Genomic DNA, 22,570 nt, shown 5'->3' on the forward strand with positions numbered 1-22,570 from the left:
CTTATCTGCAGATTCTTGAAATAGCAACTAAGTATACCTAAGTACAATAATGTTGTCAGCATCATTTTTATCAAACTCAATATTCAGTAGTTTATTCTGAAAGATTCAACAAATAACGTAAACACAGAAAAGGCACATTATGCAACACATTCCCCATAAACCAAAGAAATAGAAAGCGCACAGACACAAGAGAGCTCAAACGCAGCGTGAGGTGCTGGAGGAGCAGAGTAAACCAAATCCTCCCACCTTCACCAGGAAGCTCAGATTGCTTTGATGGCTCTGTGAGATACCTCAGCTGAGTCACGTCCAGAGAAATTATAACACAAATGACCAAAAGCAGTGCTGAACAACTAGACTCTGTGACCCGCTACGTCCCCAGATGAATTTGGACATAAAATAGGCCACGTAGAGAAGAGGAAATTTGCCCTGTGGCAAACGCCCGTCTTTGTATACAACTCATAAAGGCTAATATTACCTTGTCCTTGCAGTTATTGCTTTGTGCCGTCCTGGGTGGATTTGCGTCTGTGACCTGGAAAAATGATCTTGAGAGAAAGATGAAGGTAACAGTTTAATTCTGCCAAATTATGCACCGTCGGGTCTACATGTGTTTCGCTATAGGGAGAATCATTAGGACAATCTCACAAGTGTCTCCCACACAGATCATTGGAATAATTTACTTTTGAAGACGTATTTGCATAAATACAAAGTGCTTCAGAAATCAACAAATTAGCATTTTATTTCTGAGGATTTGAAGGCAGCTGGATTTGTCTCAAGTCACTTTTCAGAAAAGTGTTGTTGTTTGCAAAAAAAGTTGTTGTGGAAAAAGGGGCGGGGAGAGAAATTAGAATTACATCCAGAGTTAATGTAGTTAATAAAGTTTCTGTTGCTTTTATTTAGATAATACACAAAAGTAATATGAATGTTTGAGTCTGTACATATGAGCACTACAACAAAAATCTCCTATTGAATATCCATCCATTCATTATCTACACTGCTTGTCCTGTTAGGGTCATAGGGGAAATATAAAACAATGTCTTTTGACGTATTGGGAATCGAATTAAATCAAAGAATATTGTCCTAAATACTGACGTGCAGTAATTTTACTGTATTTCATATTTCTATATATTTACAGAAGTGGGTGTTTACACTCTTTTGTTAATTGTCAAATCCACTTAGCAAACCTTTTTCACTTTATGCACGTTACGCTCAAAGCTCACCCATTAATTAAGAGACCAGTAATCTTCCAAAAGTGGATTTGGATTTCAGATGGAGCCTAAATGTGCTTCAGACCAGACACAGATTAGAATATGTCCACATGTTGATGGTCACCTCCTTTAAATGTTTTCTTGAATCCTTCTGTTCTGAGTTTTCTCTCCAATAACTGTGATACAGTTGAACATAATTTAATATCTACATTTACAATTAATAAATATAAAACCTAAGAACTTTGCAATATTAGTCTAGAGTGGATTTCAGATTTACAGATGTAGTTCTTAAGTCCAAAATAAACATAGTAAATCACAAAGAGGCTATTTGTTCAATTTCAGTTCATTTTGATCTAATTATTACAAATATTGAGCCTCTACGATAATCTAACCAGAAAGATATTGCTTTTCAGAATTGTAACAGTGGCTTTGCACAAACACTGTGCAATATCTCCAAACGTCCATCTGCAGAGAAATAAATAGGTTTTCTCTGTCAAGCACATTTTTCCTCTTTGTTGAGACAATCATGACTGTGAGGCACTGTAGAAGCAAAATATGAATCGCTTACTCGTGCAACTACAGAGAAGAAAGCGGTCTTGACAGCATCAGCACATTCCTGCACCGTGCTGCTATCTCATATCATGCAGCCATCTGATGACTCTGATATTGTAGATTTCTTCATGAAATAAACATCCCGTGGAAAAAGGAGGGAAAGATTCCAAAGCAAAGACAAAAAGACAAAGCGGACGGGAATGAGACGAAATAACAGGACCTGTGTGGGTAACCTGAGCTGACACGGACCCATTTATCTCCCTGTCTGGTGCAAAGGAGCAAAATCTCGAGCCCAGAAAGGTCACAGTGAAGAAACCTGATTGTGGAGCTGTGCAGACCATTACTGATACAAGGACAAACTCACGTCACAACTTTTGTCTTTTTGCCTCTTTTGCTTTGACTTTAAGAAGATGCTCTTTTCCTTTCTAAGCTTTTCTGCTGGAGAAAACAAATATTTACAGTGGCTTCAGGCAGTATTTAGACCTTTTCACATTTTGTAGATTTAATTGCGTTGTAGTCAGCTGGGATTGGTCGCAGCGCTCAGCTCCAACAATAAACTGGATGGATGAATTTGTTTTGTTAGATTTATAGATAAATATAATCCTTTACAATAATATACAGATCTTTAATTCTGTATTTCTGCACCAACACACTTTTGGTAGCAATTCCAGCTTCGACTCGTCTTAGGTGAGTCTCCAGGAGCTTTTCACACATGTACTTGGGCAGTTTATCCAACATTTCCTGGTAGAGCCCTTTCACATATCGTCAGATTGTTTGGGAAGCGTCTGTTAGATTCTGTCTTGCAATACTAAGACCTTTGAATACTCCGAATGACTTCCATCTAGCTTGTGTACCACGAAGGCCTGATTGATAGAGTGCAGCTGAGATGCTCGTCCACCCAGACGGACTCAAGAAGCTTTGTTTGAGTGATTGTTGGGTTCATGGTCTCCTCCCTGATCAAGGCCCTTCTTTCCTAGTAATTTGTCTTGATGACCAACTCGAGGATTCGTGGAAAACGGAAGACATTGTTCTAAACCATTACCCTGATGTAATTAGTTATTTTGACCTCACTAGTTAGATTTAGTCTTGACATGCAGTTACAAAAACGCTGGCTTGTGTCTTTCTATGTCCGATCAATTCCGTTTGCCACAGGTTTAGTGTGGATTGATGGGCAAAAATCAATGAACAATTAAAACTTCCAACACAATAGATTAAAAAGTACGGAAAGTAAAAGGGGCTGAACATTTCCTGAAGCAACTGTATACAGCACAACAGGGGTTACACACAAGATAGGACTCAATGAAACGAGATCATATTTACAGCAGTAAAATGACATACTGAGACTAATGCTGACATGTTGATGCTTAGCATGCAGTATTAGCATGCTCACCATCTTAGTTTAAATAATATTGGATACTTGTCACCGAATGTAAAATGCAGCTGAGGTCAATGGGGATGTCAATAGTTAAATAAACTATTATTGGAAAATAATTTGAACTTGATGAAATGTTTAACCAACCAGTTCGTCCTGGGGAAAGTGTGAATGTGTCATGAATGTGTAAATCCTTTATTGTATGTTTTATAATTTTAAGAGCTACAAGACAAAAGAAAAACAATTAATGTCAACCACTGAGGGTCGGAGCAATAACTTAAATCATTCATATTTATCCACCATGGACCATGAATGTCTCTATGGAATATTATAGTAATCCAGGCAGTAATTGATTAGATATTTTAATCTGAATTGAAATTCTGCACCAACCTTGTGGCTAAAAAAAACCACAACAAGCATAAGGTTTAATCAATATTAAGAATCCAGCCCACAAAACAATGGGTTTAAAATAAAGACTCTTTTAGCTGCTGAACATGATCAATACAAGCTCAATGGAACCCTCAGAGACACCGTCCTTCTGGGTTCAAGTGTATTTTACCATCTTCTTGTCTGGCAGCTTAGAAACAGAGGCATCCTTGGAGCCTTAATCTTGATGTGGCTTTCTTTTTTTGTTGTTGTTGGTCGTTTCAGAGGCCTTGCTAAAAAATGTTGATTGAGCTTTCGAGACGCAGATAGCCTTGGAGGGAGAAAAGGCTGAAGAGAGCTGTCTGGTAAATAATATGATCTACACTGGTCGAAACACACACACACACGCAATGTTCAACAAGATTACCCCGAAAACTGCACGTTGCAAGGCATGGAAAGACGGCTGGGAGGGAAAAAGGCATAGAGTGGGATAGAGGAGGGAGAGCGTAAGTGGAAACTGCACGCCAAGCTTTGTAAAACATCAGGGATGAAACATCGCTTTCCTCATAAGATGATTATGTTGTTAAATGAGATATGGCAATACTCTTGTAAGCGCTTAATCCAAGGATCTCCAGCTGCCATGCAAACGTAGCAGATGTCAGCAGGATGACACAAAGCCGAGGAGTGAGGAACCAAAAATCCCCCCCCTCCCCCGCCGCTGTATTACTTAACAGGGGGAGGAAGGTGGTTGCTGGCGGCTCATTGTGCTAATATCGTATTCAGTCGGTCAAAATTCGCAAAACTGTTGTTGTTTTCCTCCGAGAAGAAGAAGAAGGAGGAGGAGGAGAAACAAAAGTCTCTGAGCGGCCGCCAGGCTTTCAGGGGTTTTTTCTGAAGTTGCACAAACTCGGTAATGCTCGTAAGTTCCCACCAACTTCTGAGGCGCGGCTTCCCGTGTGAAGTTCCCTCTCGGCTCTTCGCGGCGCTTTCATGCAGCTCTCCGGGTGTTCCCTGGTGGGATGTTAGGGGCGGGTGGACCGAATCGGAGTGGATTTCCTTGGGGGGCGTTAAAGTAAAATGTCTGATTCAAGCGCCCACCCCCCTCCACTCTCTTGGTATTCACGTTGATGACATCACAACTGTGGAAGTGCCAGTGAGCCGCCACTCCGGGCCCATTAAATCAGATAGCATGATAATTTAGTCTAATTTGCCATCAGTCCCGCTAATTGCATCTGACTGTGGACTCCGCAGAGTATTGTAATTCCCTTGAACTGGTTAGAGTGACTGTGATGGGTTATGCTTGAACTTGGTTAATGGTAGGTGATATATGATTTGTTTTGCCTATTTTTCATCATTAGCTTTTCCCTTTTAATACCAAAGCTGCGGAATCGTTGAATAATTACGACTCATGATTGTCGAGCTCTCGGGGGATTGTCGGTTTCTATGTGTCGACTGTAGTTTGAAGAAATCTGAGGCGGCTGAGTGTATCATTTAAACAGTATCACTTCACTCCAAATACAAAACAAAGCCGAGATCTGAAACGCTGTATGACCGCATCGTGGGTCGAGATCAAGCTCGTCAAATCACAGCCGGTCGAAAGCAGTTACTGTTCATCCTACCAGGAGGTGCTTTTTCGTCAGAAATGATGTATCTAACTGCCCCTTTCTCTTTTCCTTCCTCTTTTTTTTTATCACTCTGTCTCTCTCTCTCCCTTCTCCCCTCCGTGGCTCACAGAGCTTTGTGCTCATGTTTGAGTTCTCACTGGCTGACAGGTTGTCACAGATAATAAGTTTTAATTCCCCGTGTGGGACCGAGACTCACTTGCCTTGTAATTTCCTCATAATTTTATTCCCTTTTGAAGGCCTGGAATGTAGATTGGTGAGATGTCAGTTATAAGTGGCCGTAAGCTGAGATAGTAATGTATTCCACCGCGCTCAGACCGGACTCTTAGTCAAATTAAAGCGATTGAGTCTAATGTTGTCATGTTGCAGGTGCATGATCAATGAAAGCCTTGTTATTTAAGTCTCGTGTTTGGTCCAATGGTTAATATTTTTTTTTTTAAATGTAATAATTAAATCTCTTCACACACTTCAGTCTGACGGAGAAACGCTGTTTGCCTGTTTCACCTTCACACACCTCCTGTTACCATGTTTCTGTATCATGTTCCATTTTTAAACTTTATAATCTATGTAGTTTTGTTCTTTTATTTTTATATCTTACATAGTGTACTATCTATCTATCTATTTCTATCTTTCTCCATCTCTCCATCTATCTATCTCACTATCTACCTCTCTATCTCTCTCCCTATCCATCTATCATCCAACTCTCCATTTCTATCTCTCTCTCTGTCTGTCTCTGTCTGTCTGTCTCTCTGTCTTTCAATCTGTCTATCTATCTATCTCTCTCCATCTATCATCCATCTCTCCATTTCCATCTCTCTGTCTATGTATCTATCTATCTATCTATATATCTATCTATCTATGTATCTATCATTTAGTCATTTAAAATAGTCTGATCAGGACGGAGAGAAAGAGAAACACAACGAGCGGAAGTGTGACGACAGTGTGAGCAGAACAATAACACACTGTGGTTCAGACTCTGGTGAGTCATATGGATCTCACTCCAACCCCTGATCCCCATTTGTCCCAGCGGTGATGTGTCTAAACGCACCACAGCCGCTCTGATGGACACTCCGCCTTGAGCCCCTGTTCATCCCTTCCACCCCTCAATGCGACTCTCTCCCCATTCCAGAATAATGAGCCTTTCAGAAATTCAACTCAGGGATCCTGGTCCAGTGGTGTGCTCAGCAGCCCAGATTTCTTGCCTCTTCCCCCCTTCCCTTAAATCCTCCACTAGCCCCAGAGATTCCAGGCCGGGAAATAAATAAATAAAAAGACTCACAGCTCGGTCGGCCAAGTGTGGCCGCTGTTTCAGCAGGATAAGTTGGCCGGGGGAATATTGTCTAAGTCTCCCTGAATGTAAACGAAGCACCCTTTGCTGTCACCATGGACGCCTGGCCTGTCTCATGCCTTGGATGGCTGGTTAGGCATTCTCCACCTCATAAAGGATGCAGCTGTGTCGTATGAAAAAAACAAAACAAAGACGGCTGTTCTGAATTTATGTCCAGCTGCCTTCGACCATTCCAGCACGGCTTTGTCACCGTAAGGTTCAGACTTTGTCTTCACCCCCCCCCTCACCGCCAACCTGAGCTGGGAACTGCCAGCGAAACACAGACTTATGACATCTTCCCCATATGCCCAGAATAATATATAGAGGGTACTTTTTTCAGACAGGTGGATTACTTCAGTGAAGACTGATATGCATATATTCAGCATTTGTGCCATTTTCTGTGGACTTCCGTGTCATGGGTGTTCCAGGTGATTCCCTATGGATCCCATGTGATGGATGCTCTTAATGAAGGGTGTTAATTTAAAGTCACCTGCAGGCTATAGCCGTTCCACCCATAAGGCTGCATCATCGCCCATCCAATGTTCTCTGTGCACTGACAGAGGCAGGCCCAGGGAGAAGTGAAGAGATGGAATTGGATTTGAAGCTCTGAGGCAGGTAATAAAAAGCAACACTCCCACACACACACACCAAGGAATGTGATTTCCCCAAGTACCCCTGGCAGACATGTTGAATTTCTAGCTGTAATGTATAGGCGGTCGAGCTATTCATAACACGGAAGTACACTGGCTGAAGCTTGTTTTCTCATTAAAAGAGCCTTCCCAGCTCAGAAATGTATGTATCAGGTGAACTCTTGTGTAATGTACGTCCATACATCAGTGGCAGCAGGCCAATAGGGGGCGCTACGGTGGTGCCCTCACTCCCAACATGACGTCATTGCAAATTTACTTTGGAAAAAAAATTGTATAGCCAAGTACATATATAGTTAGTGAGTAAAATGTATATTCTACATAAACGTATCTACTTGTCCTGTTCGATCGCAGTCTTCCCCATTCAGCGCGCCAAAGTGTCCTTGAGTATTATACTGACGGCTGTCGGAAAAGAAGTGCTGCCCTGAGATGCACTGTGTGAGTGTGTGTACGCAGTGTGCAAAATACCCATTGACTTTTTGTCAGTGTGTTTAGATCCGTGTCTCATAAACTCTAGAGCGAATCAAACAAACAGAGTAAACTTCAGAACCTCTCAGGTCACGATAACTTCTGGAGAGACTGTCTGAAGTTCCAGCCGCTGTTTACTTGTTTATCGAAGTAGAATTAAGTCGAGTTAGTTGAAGTAGATGGGATGGAGGATTTTTTTTGAGATTGAGATTCTTCGCATTATGGTAAGATATCGATATTTTGATTCAGGGCCCAGGCTTATAAACAAATTCTAAACAAGAAGATAATGAGAGATGACTTTTATTAAATTTTGTTAATGTTATAAGTGCTGCTTGTAAAAAATATCTCACAGCTACTTCAGAAAATGTGTTTCTCAGCCTTTCACAGGCGTCGTATGTCCTCGTGTGCTTTTCTCCTTTGCTCTGCTGCAGATCACAACGTGCTCAAACACAATTTTTCAGTTGACAGAGTGCAACATGCAACATATAATATCTTTTGATGACAGACAGAGTGAAAACAAAATGGGAAAAAATAGCAGACACAAGATGCATGAAGACACTTTGAGACATGTGGCGCCAAAGTTTCGGCCTCACCAGTGAGTAAAAAGTGATGTTTCACTTGTGACATTGTGTTGAGCAGCATAAAGGTTCTAACGGGTCATTCATGGCCTTGTGTTTGCTCTGCACTGTGTTCTGTGTATTGTCATTCACATCAGATCCTGCTTTATCTCCTCTGTCAGCCTTTAGAAGAATACTCCCTGGAGGTTTATTGATGTAATGAGCTAAAGTCAATCGGCTCCTACAGAAAAGTAGATAGCGATCAATACTCACTTTCACATGCCTTTTGCCAAACAGCAGCCGGGGTGCAGGGCTGTAGTTCAATGGATCCAGCGTAAAGTAAACTGTGGTAAACCAGGGCTCTGTGCACAATAGAGAAGTGGGTTTTACGAAGCCTCTGGATGCCATGTTTAACATGGCCAGCAGCAGGTGTCAGTCCTGCCTAAGCCTGACCTTGCGGAAAGGCAGCATATTTCAATTTCCCCTTCAGTAGTTCCAGAGTGGTGTCCGTTGAGGGTTGGGGAGACGGCTGCCCATGCAAAAGGGCCCTCAGTAGCTTTCTATGCAGGCCACTAGAGCAGCAAGGATGGCCCTAGGCTGGAACTAAGCCCCGTCCCTGCCTCACTGACACTGATCCGCCTCCCGTGCGTCGCCACACAGCCTAAATAAAGCAACCGCCGGTCAGCGTGGGGACACAGAGGTTGAAGAAAGTGGAGGTTTTTGCTTTGTGTCGTCTCGGTGATTCTGTCGCAGCCTCTGCCAATAAAAGAAAAATCATTTTCTCATTATCGTTTGTAACACAACTGTGTTACGCCTCTAGTGCAGCAACTTGTCACTAGTTGGCGAAGGTGCAGTAAGTACAGAGCAGTTACTGGCGCCTCATTCTCTATGAGACACTTGGTGAAGAAACATCATTAGTTTATTTTAATGTGCCACAATGGAGGCTGAGTGACACTAATGGGGGGGCAGCGTAAAAAATGGTGTCAATCTTGGCACCGTGACGTTTCACTAAACAGCGCATTAGTCCTAAAAGTATTTCAGGTCTCTAAGTATGGTTTCCTCTCTTGAGCTGCTACAACAGCGAGGGGAGACGGGGCCACAGAGGCAATTCCAAAAATGTGTTTTAATATTCATAATAGGGGGAAAAGTGAGAGTGCACGCTGTGAAGCAGACACAGAGAAGTGAAGGCAGGCAACGTTTCAATCCGTCTGTGGAGCCTCCGCCCTGCAGATGCATTAGCAGGAGCGTTGAATGGATTCTCCTCTTTCTGTCCAAATATCCACAGTCAGCAAGGAGGATCTCAATCGAAAACATGTGAGCACCTCTCACTCGATTAAAGCAAGTACTTACGGGATGCCAGCGCAGCAGAATGCCTTTGTTGTGCAGAGACATCGGATGTTGCAGCGGTGATTAATGAGCGATTTACAGCGTGATTATAAACAATTCTGCTCATTAAAGCAATGAGATGTGATTAAGTGGTAAACGGAGCTGGACGGAGCGACTACACAGGGCCCCCGCTGGTGGATGGCGTTCACTTCAGGGGCACTTATGTGACAGCCGCTCCACTAAGAGGCGGCAGAGAGAGATGAAGTGGGAAAAGAAGGGACGGACTTCACTGCCATCGCTTTCAAAACATATAATAACCACAAGGTGACAGAGGTCAAGTGCCTTTTATAGCATCTTCAGCCGAGACAATTTGGTACAATAGACAGATCGACGGCGAGTCGTTTTACCGCTTGATATTATTGCAAAGTAAGTGCTCCTCGTCGCTCCGCCTGTGACAGGTCACATGTCAAAGGTCAGGTGAGGATTCCCAAGTTTTATAATAACTGAATAAACACTTAAGCGGAAGTTCGTCATTTGCAATGATCCCATGCAGCTTCAGCTTTTTAATTTTTACAAAAACCAAACACACTAGATGAAAGAAACACCCCGTATGTCTCCTTTAAAATAACTGCACTAATGCATATTTTTATATGAACAATGGTTCAAATATATCATGTTAAAGCTGTGAAAACCCCACAGAGAATTCCCGACCATCTGCAGTGAAAGCCTCGGTGGAAATAACCTTGAAATGATATAAATATTTATATTTTAATCTAAACTATGAATGAGATTTCAAGAGTATATAACGGTTGCCAAAGATGTTGAATTTCAAGCAAGGTGAAATGCAGATATTGAATTAAAAAGAATGTGCTCAGAAGAGTGAGCGATCCGGGCGCATAATTTGATAAAAGTGACAAGTCGTACAAATCGAATGCGGGGAGAGAAAATTAATAATTCAGACCCGCAGAATCCTTCCTGAGACAAGAGAGGGGGAAAAACAGAGGAATAAGAAATACGATCCCCGGGTGTCGGCTCAGTTCCCGTTTCTTTACAGGTTTCATGAAATCTGGGACACTTGAGTTATATATGTTTAGAATCCCTGCATGTGTACTTGTGCAAAATATCTTTTCTTCCCAGATAAAGTCAGCGGAGATGAAAAGTCGGAGCGCTGAAATTCATTTTCACAGTTCAGACAGAAGCAACCTTCAGCGTCGCCGTTATCAGTTGGAAATTGCTACAGGAAATGCACAGGGGGGTTCAAGTCAGGGTCAAGTGGAAATTGCTCTCCACTCAACCTGTACGTATTCAACAAAAGACAACATGACTTTTGAATTTGCATTGATCCCATTGAAGCGGTGCCTGTCAGCATGTCCACAGGGGTTAATAACCCAGTGTCCTGCAGTCCACTGTCCTAAGTGATTCAGCAGAGGTGGAGTGACCTTAGCTATCTCCTTGTGGAGTAAAACTGTGTTGACTTGTTTATTGTTTTCGTCCTCCCTCCTTTGTGCCCTCTATGTGCTTGTTTTTGATTCGCTCGGCCTCTGGTATGCTTCACAGAGATGCCCTTTCCGTGCATCGCCCTGGGTGCCAGTGGCGGTCTGGGACTTTTGTGGCGCCCCCGTCTCGGGTCGGAAAACCCTGTGGCTGTGCTTGTCCTCCACCTTGTGATGCTTCCAGAGGATTAGTTTGTGTTTTCCTCTTCTCTCACCCTCCCTCCGTCTCTCTCTCTCTCTCTTCCTTTCACACGTGCTGTACATTGTTGCCAAAGCTTCGCGCATCCACGCCACATCCATAAACCCTCAGGACTTGCTGATGGGGAGGCCAACGTTCACACTCAGCCGCGTCAACACACACAGGCACGCACTGTCGTCCCGCCAAGCACCGTTTTTCCCCATGAATCCTGTGGCATTCGCCTGATAAGCTTCATCCTGCCAGTTTTTAGCTGCCTGGCACCAAAACGCGTGTGAAGCCTCCGAGACATCCTCTATCGTTCCTCGCAAACATCATCATTTTGTAACCGTCTGCGTTCTGTCAATGAATATGCCCGCTGCTGAACTGTAGGCGTCCTCTTGTATCAGCGTGTAACACCCAGATTCCTTTACTTTTTCACTCCCTCCCTAAAAAAACAAATTATGTACGAACAACCTGATGCGGCTGACAAGCATTTGCTAAATCTTTTGCTTAATCGCACCCTCCTCTTCCTCCCTGCCCGTCCTCTAGTTGGTTTAATTGTACAGTGAAAGCGGGTCGGCTGTTTTCTTTTCGACTTGAACAGTGGACACGTTCCGCCGCTCTCTCGTCGAATGGCTGTCAGGTTTGGTTACAAGCTTAGGTGGATTGAACAAAAAGTGTCCGTTAAGCTGAAAATCCAAGTGAATTTGTGGCAAAGTATTTTTTTAATAACCAAATGATGCTTGAACTCCAACTGTGGCACGAGTCGGTGGCAGAGGTTAGAGCAAGAACAACGCACGGTCCTTACAGTATTTGTCCTGTTGGATTTACACTGGGAATCACGTCAGGCAAAACAATTATTCTCGCAGAATTCCTTTTACACAGGAACTGATTTTTGTTCCATTCCTGTCGTATTAAGCTGCGACTTGTAGAAAAAGCACCAGGCTCATATTCTTGGGGGAGCCGGGGAAATTGGTTGCTAAAATAAGGCTGACCTTGCACTTCTCTCAGTTCAGTTGGAGAATCTGACTAATGAGGCAAGGTGTGTTTCAATGAGGAGCACGGGGTGTCAACATGAGATACCTGAGTCCCCTTATTACGCAGGATCATTGTACACAACTTGCCAAGGCTACTCGGAGCATTATCACCAGGATATTCCCTAAAGAAAAACAATAGAGAGGAGAAATGTGTTTGAACCACATTTATTTTGAACGGCCTTTTAGTCGCGCTTGTTTACACTAATTCTCAGTATCCTCACGACAGCATACAAATATTTCAAAGTGCGACACAGGCCTCCTTTTAAGCAACTATATGTAGTTTTTACTGAGCAACAGCGCCCTCTATGTAGAGGAAAAACACAGGTTTGACTGCGTAGTCCCACTCACTGAACTGAAACACAACTAAAAGGTGCAGCTTGAATTCTTCACATGTTAAGTTTCCTGACTGAATATCAGAGGTAAACGTTGTTTAACTCATCTACAGTTCAGCTTCACTCTTCAACCTGCTGCTCCGCTCTTCTCACAGGAGATCGTACCCACTCACCAGAGTTAGAGCGAGAACAGACGTTCAGGGTGAGGAGTGGGAATAACAGAGGAAACGTTCTCTCTGTTCCGAGTCGGTGAACCATCCAACTCATTTTGAAGCCGCTCTTTTAAGGTAGAACACTTGCATGGTGTTGATTTAAAGATGACATCCGTCGTGCTTTTGTTGTCGAAGGAAAGTTCAGGTCAATTAGTCATTAATGGTCCCCTGAGGATGTAGACTATAGTAGATGCTAGGATGCTAACATGCTAGTGGATTTATAGACTTATGGGGTTCCGACCATGCTAGACATCATACATGCATTATGCCCAGTCACTGTTTTAAGCATGTGACATATTTACATGTGTTTATCTTGATGTTCAAAGTCTAAACTTTCTTAATATATCCATCAGCTTTAGTTGTAAAAATAAACAAGTCGTTTTTCACTCCTACAAGATCGTCTGACTGTGATGGACGGATGAAGCAGAACCAGAAATCACCCACAATGCATACATTATCCACAATGCAACTCAAGAGTCAGCCCTCGAGCAGAGATAAGGCGCGGGCTGCAGAGGTCTGGGAACCTCATTTCTCTCTAACTCCACACCCCCAGACTTTTATTTTTTTTTTCACTTTCAAACATGAGTCTTCAGATTCGACCTGTGACACCACTTCGGGGAATTTATGAGATTTTTGCCGAGCTCCCTCCGGAGCCACAAATCGCTTTATACAATAGATCTCCCCAAGAAGCTCCAGACTTTGATGTGTAAAATCAGTGGAGCTCCCCTTTAAGGTTGTTCCAATAAAACAAGGAGTTGTCTGAGACATAAAGAATTGTGTTCGTACACTCTATGTTTTTCTATTTTAGCCTTCAACCTCTTTTAATATGACGGCTCTTGCGTGTGCGCTCCTGCGTGTTTGACGTGATGAGAAAAACACCAATTACTGTTAATGTGATGGTTGTGGGTTCAGGCCTGTTGTTTTTCATCATGGAGTAATCTTGTGTCTTGGGGGCAAAGTGTGACCACACCACATCCTCTCAGTGCACATCATACTCTGCCCGTTCTTCAGTCATCAGCGAAGGCCGAGGCGGACATAAAGCCCGTTCTCCGAAGAGGTGCCCCAGGCTACACTCTTCATCGCCAGAATAATTCCTTGTCCCGTCCCCTCTGATTGGGAGGGGAGCGAGAGGGGCCAAGAGACACGCTGGCCTACATAATCATAATGAGCCCAGCCCGTTCACGTAGACGGCGAGCTAACTCGGCCAGACATGTGGCTTAGGTAATAGGGGAAGCAGAGTGACCCGGCTGTAAATCTACGCGGGAGAGGCGTGTGATCGACTATCGATGAGCCCTCTGCTAATCTCCTGTGAGAAGTCCGACAGTGAGTGAGAGGGAGGAGAGTCAGTGCCTCCGAGGCACATCCAAGAGTAATAATGAGGCTCCGCATGGGCTCATGATTACCTCATCCTGTCTGCCCCTCATGGTCTGAGCATGTAAAACACTATCATACCAATACATGAGAGAACATTTTTAAAGTTTTAAAAATGTTTATTTATATTTATATTTATATTACTATATATATGAGTCTGTGTGTGTGTGTGTGTATCTGTGTTGATCTAAGTCAAATTTGATGGGAACATACTCACACACACACTTAAGAATTCATTAGTGAACATGAATAATACAAATTTGAATATACACATATATATATATATGTTTTTTGTGTGTTTTTCTGTGTAAAGTTCCCATTAGAATGAAACAAAAACCCTTTAAGTTGATAAAGTATGTTTAAAGTGCTCGTGTTGGTTTTGTTTTTCTTTGTTTTAGTTAATATGATTTCCATTGTTCTGTGGGATGTGCAGTTTATGTCCTGGCTGTTTCATCTTTTATGGACCATGATCTGAAGATAAATTGGATTGAATTGAACGGGTCCGGCTGTACGTGTGCACACACACAGACACAGACACACACACTGTCACACACACGAGCAGCGAGCAATGCCAATGTTAATCTGAGCAAATGCACGGCCCATTAGCTGTTTTGCGGCAGTAATAAAATCCCTGTGCAAGATTCATGGCTCTGTGCTTTCAGCCACTGTCATGATGTAAGAGCAGCTTGGAGTTAACTGCATATCAAGTTTAGAATAAGCTATAAAAACAGCCTCAAAGTAAAGATTGATCCGTCTCGTCTTTTGAACTTCGGCGAGTTATAACATTACAAACTACCAGAATTTCGTTTAAAGTGTAAATTGGTTATTAATGCACAATTTCTCTAAGAAATTAAACATCGTTCTTTTGCTGTATCCAATTAACACCATCACACCTTTGTGAAGATGTTTCCTATTTCTGTCCTCCTGTAATTGTTCTGTTTTACAGTCTGTTCATGTTCACCACACGACTCCTCGCTTCTCTTCCCTCCATCTGCCTCTCTTCTTATTCGAGGGGTTGTACACTTTTATGTAAATAATGCGATGATGAAAAAGAGATGACAGAATCTTTTCCTGTGAAATGACAAAACTGCCACAGTCGCACCCTTGTGTCTGGATTCCGCTTTATTCTCCTCGGTGCTCCTGCGATCCCATAAGGGTGGCGTCACGTCACATGTTAACCGAATCCGACCTGACAACTGTCTCATTCATTTGCAGTCGCAGCTTGTTCCAGAAGTTAGAAACAACAGCCTTTTGCATTCTTGCATCTCCGGCGAAAAACTGTTAATGCTTGCAAAAAAAAAAGAAAAAGAAAGTACTACGTCACCCTGAGGCCTCTCTCTCTCTCTCCCCCTCCCCCTTTCCCTCTCTTTTCTTTTTTCACTGATCTACACCACAGACAACACCATATATATAAAGAACCACTCTTATCTTATTTGAGCAGTTGCTTTAGGTATTTCTGCAAACTCCGCGGGGCTGGAATTATAAATCACCGTGAAACAAGATGGCAATCAGTGAGTATTGTTGCAAAGAAGACTAATGAAACCACCCACCCTGGTAAATGACCTGGAGATCTGCCGTGATACTGACTCCCCACAGTCACTGAGATGTGATATACTGGATCTCTCCCTCCCGATGCGTCTCTCGCTGGCCAAGGCCAGATAAGGCCACCGAGGCAAAACAATGGGTCCCTTTTGTCTGTTTATTCCATGTACGGGAAACTCTTATTTCAGATTTTGGCTGTTGAACCACCACAGATGACGTTACAATTGCATTTCGAGAAGTGTGTGTTTGTGCAGACTGCTATTCCCCATGGTAATACGCGTTTAATTGTAAATACGTACTACAACCTTTCTTTAGAATAAATTAGCATGTGTACTATTGTTGCTCTGTTCCTCCACGGAGCTCACAATGATCAAAGCAGAGAGTTTGTTTGAAGAACGAAGCGTTCAGCATATTTTAGGTTAACAAGAGCTGAGCTTCCCTCCCCGGCAGTTGGCTAGTGTCACCCCCCCCCCCCTTCAACCAGCCTCATCTCATCACTTATCGTTGACTATTTTTATCCTTCCTTTATTATTATGTTCACATCTCACCATACATGGATACGAAGTGCGCGCCTCTCAAACGACATCATTATTATCTCTGACTGCCGAGCTAAATCCCCTCATTTATCTCTGATTGGCTCTGACAGAGGCCTCTGAAACTAAGAGACAAACATAAAAGATTTTTTTTTTTTAAAAAGAGCAGAAACACTTGTAGCGTCCACAGGAATCGACCGTGACCATAGTTTGGTGATGCAACATATGGCTTCATTTGCTGTGCATGCACAGAGTTAAACCGCTACTGGCTTTAGTCCAAGTTGGGTTTAATTTGGGTTAACTTGTTTGCATGAATCTTTAAAAGCCTGGTTGTGTTTGTGTGTTTTAAATAAATCAATTAAAAGCGTTTCTTTATTAAACTGTATCAAAATGACAGATTCACTAATCAAACCAAATTGTTTGATTATACTTTAACCCCATCTGGTAAATATAGATGTGATATGTTGAGACCAACCATTATTAATTCTCAGGAGCCGATGTCCACATTAGGGAGTAAAGAAAATTCTGATTCCAATTACCGATATGTCGGCTGAAATAAAACACTGATACCAATTTGTCTGTGCAAGGCTCATGTTAGGGTTCCCTGTTAATAGGGCTCTAGTGATAAAATACAAACAGTATTTGGTCTGTACGACGGAATTTATACCTCTGAGAAATGTTTATACTATGTGATATACAATTTGGAAGATGTGCTTCTTTTGTGTGAGATGAGTAGATTGATACCACTAATCGCCACACGAAGTCAAACAGTGTTGATGATGCGTTTGTGTGATTACGTTTTTTTAGTATGCCTGCCCTCTAGTGGCAGGATGTTTCTTTACGCATCATTAAGGTGTCGAATTAATTCACCAAATCATACTATTCATTGTCTGAAGGCACAGTACAGATCAATACTTTACATCATAGAGCTAAATCAGAACCAACAATGAGCGAGCCTCAAACTACTTTTAGGATTAGAGGAGAGGGGAGGAAAGGGGGAGAGAGGTGAACGAGAGAGAGGAGGGGAGAAGCATGATTTCAGGTCTCATTTTAACCCTCCTGTTGTTTCTGTTGTTTCTGAAACAGTGAATTCTGTTTGTGAAACCAAATAACTGTGGCTGCCTTCATAACATCCCACTCAGCCTCTGCTGCTCTGTGCTCTCACCTTAAAGTCCAAGAGGCGATTAACAGGATCATACTTCTAGCAAATGCCTTTTGTGATTTCCTCTGTGTGTGTTTGTGTGTGTGTGTTAGTGTGTGTTTGTGTTCTCAGAAAGGATTAAGATAGAGTCTGAGTTATGGCAGCTGCCTTAAGAGGGAAATGGAAAGGGTGGGATAGAGAAAGAGAGACAGTGATGGAGGGAGTGAAAGAGCGAGTGTAAGAGAGGGAGACGGACCTGGCGCCCTGCACTCAGCACTTTCACTGACTTAGCACACCAGTGTGGATGTCACCCAGTCTTAAATCACTCCCAACCTTCTCTCAGCTCCATTTACATTTCAGGGAAATCCTCCTGCCTTGAGCCAGAGAGGTTGTTTTACTTAACTGTCTCAGGATACAAATATCAATTACTGTAATGTAGCTCCTGTTGATGTGTGTGTGTCTGTGTGTGTGTGTGTGTGGCTGCTGAATGATGGAGGAGTTAATAAAGCTAAATAACAAAAGCTTTCATATCCAGCAACTCAATTATTCAATTCTTGATATGTCGCAAATTGTACTTATAAAATACACAGATTTGTTAAAAGATGTAATTCAGTTTTGGATTTAATGATCCCACTCATCATAATGTTGTTCTGTTTTCAACAGCCAGAGGGCGCTGCTCATTGAGATCACTGGGGCTCTCTTCAGGTGACTTCTGCTCAGAGGAAGCTTCAACAAATTCCACAAAATGAAGGTGAGATAATTACAATGTGAATGAGCCAATGAACCAAATCATAGTTCAGTTTGATCCAGATTCTTTCGTTCGAAATAAAATGTTGTCAATTGGACATTACATGGTCTGTTACTTTGGTTCGGACTAAACCGAAAAGTCCGACAACGTACGTGTGAAAGCTCCTCGAAGCATCGACTGTTTAACAAAGCGCTGTCCTCTGAGGCGCCCACAGCGCTCTAATGGAGACACAATGGAACATCTCGGACTGGACCAGGCCATTATCTGTGAGCTATGATCGATGGCCTGTGCACATTACAAATCACTCAGGAGTATTAGATTAGCATCATTAGCATGATGATAGGGAGAGGATGGATCTTAGGTTAATTACAGATGAAGAGTCTAATAAGGGTGCCCCCCTCAGAGCCTCTGTAGGGCTCTTGTAAGTGTACTTGGGAGTTGTGATAGGGAGTAGATGAAGACTCCTGGGTGACTCGCGTGAGAAAAAGTGTTTCTGTTCCGGACGCTCCGAGCACGTGCAGCATAACAACTCGAGTAGACAAGCATCAAATCCTAAGCGGCAGTTGGCTTGACCGTGTTTTCACGAACGACGGTTCATTTTCTAGTTGTGTCGTATCTCTGGCAGTTGTGTCATGTGGTTGTGGCTTTTGCATTTGTCTTTTCCATTAATGCATTAACTTGTGTGAGACCTCTCAGCCTTTGACTATAACGTGTGGCAGATTCGCGTTCTAAACGAAAGTTGTACAGTTTTGTTAAAGTTTTGTTCGGATCTCTCTGCACCTCAGTGTCTCTGTATCTGTTTAATCTCCACTAAATCCTGGGTCCAGCACCGTGGAGATGAGAGCTGCACACTCATGAACACAAGTTTCATGCAGAGTCTCCTGTTTGTTTGGTCGCTGCAGAGCTGCGAGGCTCTTTGTCACTGGATTTATGTCCCTGGATCCTCCTCTGGCTCACACACACACACACACACACACACACACAGCTGTGACTTTCCACTAAAGTTAAATAAATAAACAGGGATAATCACTGTTCCCCGACTTGCCAAAGTTAAGCTTTTGATCTCTGCTGACTTCAAAACTAAGAGGAAATCATATTAATATAATATTTTAGATACTGTTGACTACACTCAAATGAATGCAGTATAAACAATGCAACCTTTGCAATAACGCGGGGCTGCTTAAGATCCGAACCTCTTCACCCTTTTCCCGATTTGCAAACTCTGCTGTAAATAAATGTAAAACAGCTGCAAACACTCGCTGGTTTGTGTGCTTAGGCAATATCAGGAAGCGGCGCGGATGCTGAGACTGCTGGCTGTTTTATTGCTCGGCGTGTGGGCACCATCATGACATTCGCTGGATGCTAATTTTCTGCCGTTGCGTTGTTGTCATTCATCCTCTTCGCCGTATTTGCATCTGCATTAATTGTGTATTCCTGCTCATCAGACCTGCGGAACATTTGACGAGAACAGTCTGCTCCAAGTCATGAATTTTTGAGAGTGTGATGTGCTTAAGTTAATAACTATCTGCTGCACAGCTCGTAGGTTTGTGTGTGTGAGTCAGGTGGATTGCTGGGTTTATCCAGTTCACTAGATTGTGTATAGACTGCGATGGCAGACATGCTTTGTCGGGATATGGCTGCAGAGGGTTGTAGATTCCATGTAACTGCAGGCATTGGCATCTAATGTGGGGGATTATTATCGCCACTCTCATTCTTCTCTCCGCAAAGCTCAGTGGAGGAGATGAACTCAGGAGAATGTCTGGATCACAGACTGTAAACAAAGATGGACGACATGACCTCAAAAGTGAAGCCAAAGAGTATGGATTCCCACCTGGTGGCTCCTCCATGTTAGTGGATGGGACGGGGACTGAACTAAAAAGTATACATCAGATGAATTGTTCTCAGATGGTTTCAGTTATCACACTGTTTGTTCAAATACTCATTTACACAGTAACTTTGATTTTAATTAGTTATTTGACGCTATAAAAATGATGGGACCTCCCTACCGTGGCTTCACCCCCACATTCCTTACGCTCAGACTTCAAAGATGGCGGCGCTCGTATCTGGTATATTTTGGCTTCATTTCTGGGGACTGGTGGGCAGTACAGACTTGTCGTCCTTCTTTATATACAGTCTACTGTCCAAACATAATTTTTCAGACTTTGCCTTTTACATATGAAGAACGCAGCAGGTGTCAAGTTTCCTATATATTCTGTCATGGGCTCGCTCGGCAGGAAAAGTTTTGCAAAATATCCGGAGCAACTGACTCGGAAAACTACGCAGGGAAATGTTCAGACTTCAGTGCAGGTCTGAAAGCAGCTATAAAAAAATTCTCTGTGTGAGTTGGCTGAACAATATGTCAGTTTTCTGAAAGCGCATGAGAGAAAGTTAAATATCACAATCTGTTCATATAACATAGTTTGTCTGTTATTTTTAAACATGCATGCACACCATCGCATCGTCACATGTCCTGTTTATACATGAGGGATTTCTCTGTTCCTGTCTAAGTTACCGATGTAACTTTTCACTCACAGCTTGTTTCTTCGCACATTGTGAGAAAAAAAAAAACTAAACCAAAAGGCCTTCCCAGTTCAGAATCCCCACATTTTTCAACTTGTCTTCATTTGAAATACAATGCTTAATTCCCCGGTTGGTATTGTACATAAATAACCACTCTGCAGCTCCCATCTACCAGAGATGGATCGCCCCCATTAATACGGTTTGTGCTGCTAAATTATTTAGCGTGGAAGATGAGTGAAATGTGTCGGGTTATGAATACAACCAAAAAGGAAAAGGCTCAGACAGAACTCGGTAAGGTAATGGTAACGCTGCCGTCCCTTCTCATCTAGGATAAACTGTACGGTGGAAAGCAATAGTCTATTATATCAGGAACGCCCTTGGAGAAAGAAGCATTTTATAGCCTTTTTCCACTTTAACGACGCTACGGCTAGAAAACTCTGAGCTGTACGCTGGATATATATGCATGAGCCTGTCCTCTGTGTCTCATTCACAAATGAAACTACCAAATTGGAGCGTCTCAGGGTGCTGCTGTGAACAATGAAAGGATGTGTCAGGGTTTTTGTTTTGTCTGCGTGCTACTGAACTCCTTATAACCTTCCCAAATATTAGAAAGAGCCGACAGTGTTAGTTTAATACATTTATCCGGGCCGCAAAGGACAAACACCCTCATAATATAGATTCAGGTTTTGTTTTGAAATACTGGAAAGCGTCGTTAAATATGCACTGCGCAAACAGTTTTAAAAATCATGTTTTCAAGCATCAAAGCTCATTTCTGCTCTTCTCCTCTCAGCTGTATTTTAGAAAACCTGTTGTCAGCGTCCTCCAGATGACATCATCAGGGTTTAAATTCAGCGATTGTATTGAATTCTATTATGTATGTACACGTGATGAATGTGCTTTCTGTTTTCGTTGAAGAGATCCATCGGTGAACCAAGGGGCTCCTGTTGGATTCATGTTGCTTGAAAACCTTTTAATAAGGTCACAGGTATTGTCACACGCAACCCCTTGTGATTTTAATTAAACCATATCAAAGGATATCATGGTCCTCAGTGATACCAATTAAATCTTGAGTATGTTTTTGTTTGTTCGTCTATTTATTTTAAAGTCCTGCAAACTGTGATAATCATGTTGTTGAAGCTGTAATCCAACAGTTTAAAGGCCTGAGAGCAGCCACAGTTTGTTCATGTCGTACCTGCTCTAAATATTCTGCTTTAAATACTAACAGGACCTCACTCATGCTCCTGTTGCTCTGAACTATTCATCCTGGTGGCTGCCTGAAGTATAGGTCACAAACCATGAAGTCACCATGTTATTGGATGGGATATGGAGTTGGTGCTCGAGGGAAAAAAACGGGTGAATGAATATTAAGACAAAAATGTAATTCAAACCCATCGTGTAGTTCTTGAGATATTTCTGAAAACAAACTTCAAAGTTAGAAATAAATAAATAAATTGTATTCTTCAATGCAAATGTCTTCAAGCATTTCCATATGGTTGAGCCACTGCCTCAAAGCCTCCACACATGTTAGATGCTGGAATGTTCATACATGTTCACAGGAAGGAAAACAACATGGATTCTATTAGCGAAGGTAAACATACAAAGATTTCATGTTTCTGTTGCTTTCTGGAAAAGAGAGATCTTGGCTAGTTTCAGGCAAACAGAATTTCATCCACACAGATGGTGTGTGTTTGCAGGAGCCAGCCACAATGAAGGTTGTTATACTTTTATGTTTCCTTTGATACCGTACATATTAGTGGGTTCTTTGTTTCATGTACCACATCCACACTTGGAATGAATTTTTCATTTATTTCGGATCCAGTTCGGTTCCAAAGGAAACATCTTTCAAGTAGTAAAATGCACAAATGAGCTGACAATGGACACTGTTTAGTGTTTTGAGTCATCAATGTTCAATTCTCTTTTGCCAGATCCTGTTCCAGCAGTTTGGAGCCAATTGTGCAGAAGGTAACTGATTAAAATATGGGTTTGCTGTTTCTCAGCTCAGACCCTCGTAAAATGTTGTT

At 42.4% G+C, this 22,570-nt stretch overlaps 1 long non-coding RNA gene across 17 annotated transcripts in view; it reads left to right on the forward strand.

Moving 5' to 3' along the window:
- Nucleotides 1-22,570, forward strand: part of LOC109634681 (uncharacterized) — a 106,629-nt gene that overhangs the window by 80,822 nt on the left and 3,237 nt on the right. For 7 of the 17 annotated variants that reach the window (XR_011239938.1, XR_011239929.1, XR_011239939.1 and 4 more), the window contains 7 exons: nt 489-560; nt 3,781-3,860; nt 7,005-7,059; nt 17,945-18,032; nt 21,465-21,534; nt 21,775-21,902; nt 22,475-22,511. This is a non-coding gene — a long non-coding RNA (uncharacterized lncRNA). Of the gene's footprint in view, nt 1-488; nt 561-3,780; nt 3,861-7,004; nt 7,060-17,944; nt 18,033-21,464; nt 21,903-22,474; nt 22,512-22,570 lie in introns of all 17 variants that reach the window. The other 10 variants (XR_011239933.1, XR_011239932.1, XR_011239942.1 and 7 more) reach the window with 10 other exon arrangements.

The sequence above is a fragment of the Paralichthys olivaceus genome, chromosome 22, assembly GCF_024713975.1.
Source record: "Paralichthys olivaceus isolate ysfri-2021 chromosome 22, ASM2471397v2, whole genome shotgun sequence".
Taxonomy (NCBI): domain Eukaryota; kingdom Metazoa; phylum Chordata; class Actinopteri; order Pleuronectiformes; family Paralichthyidae; genus Paralichthys; species Paralichthys olivaceus.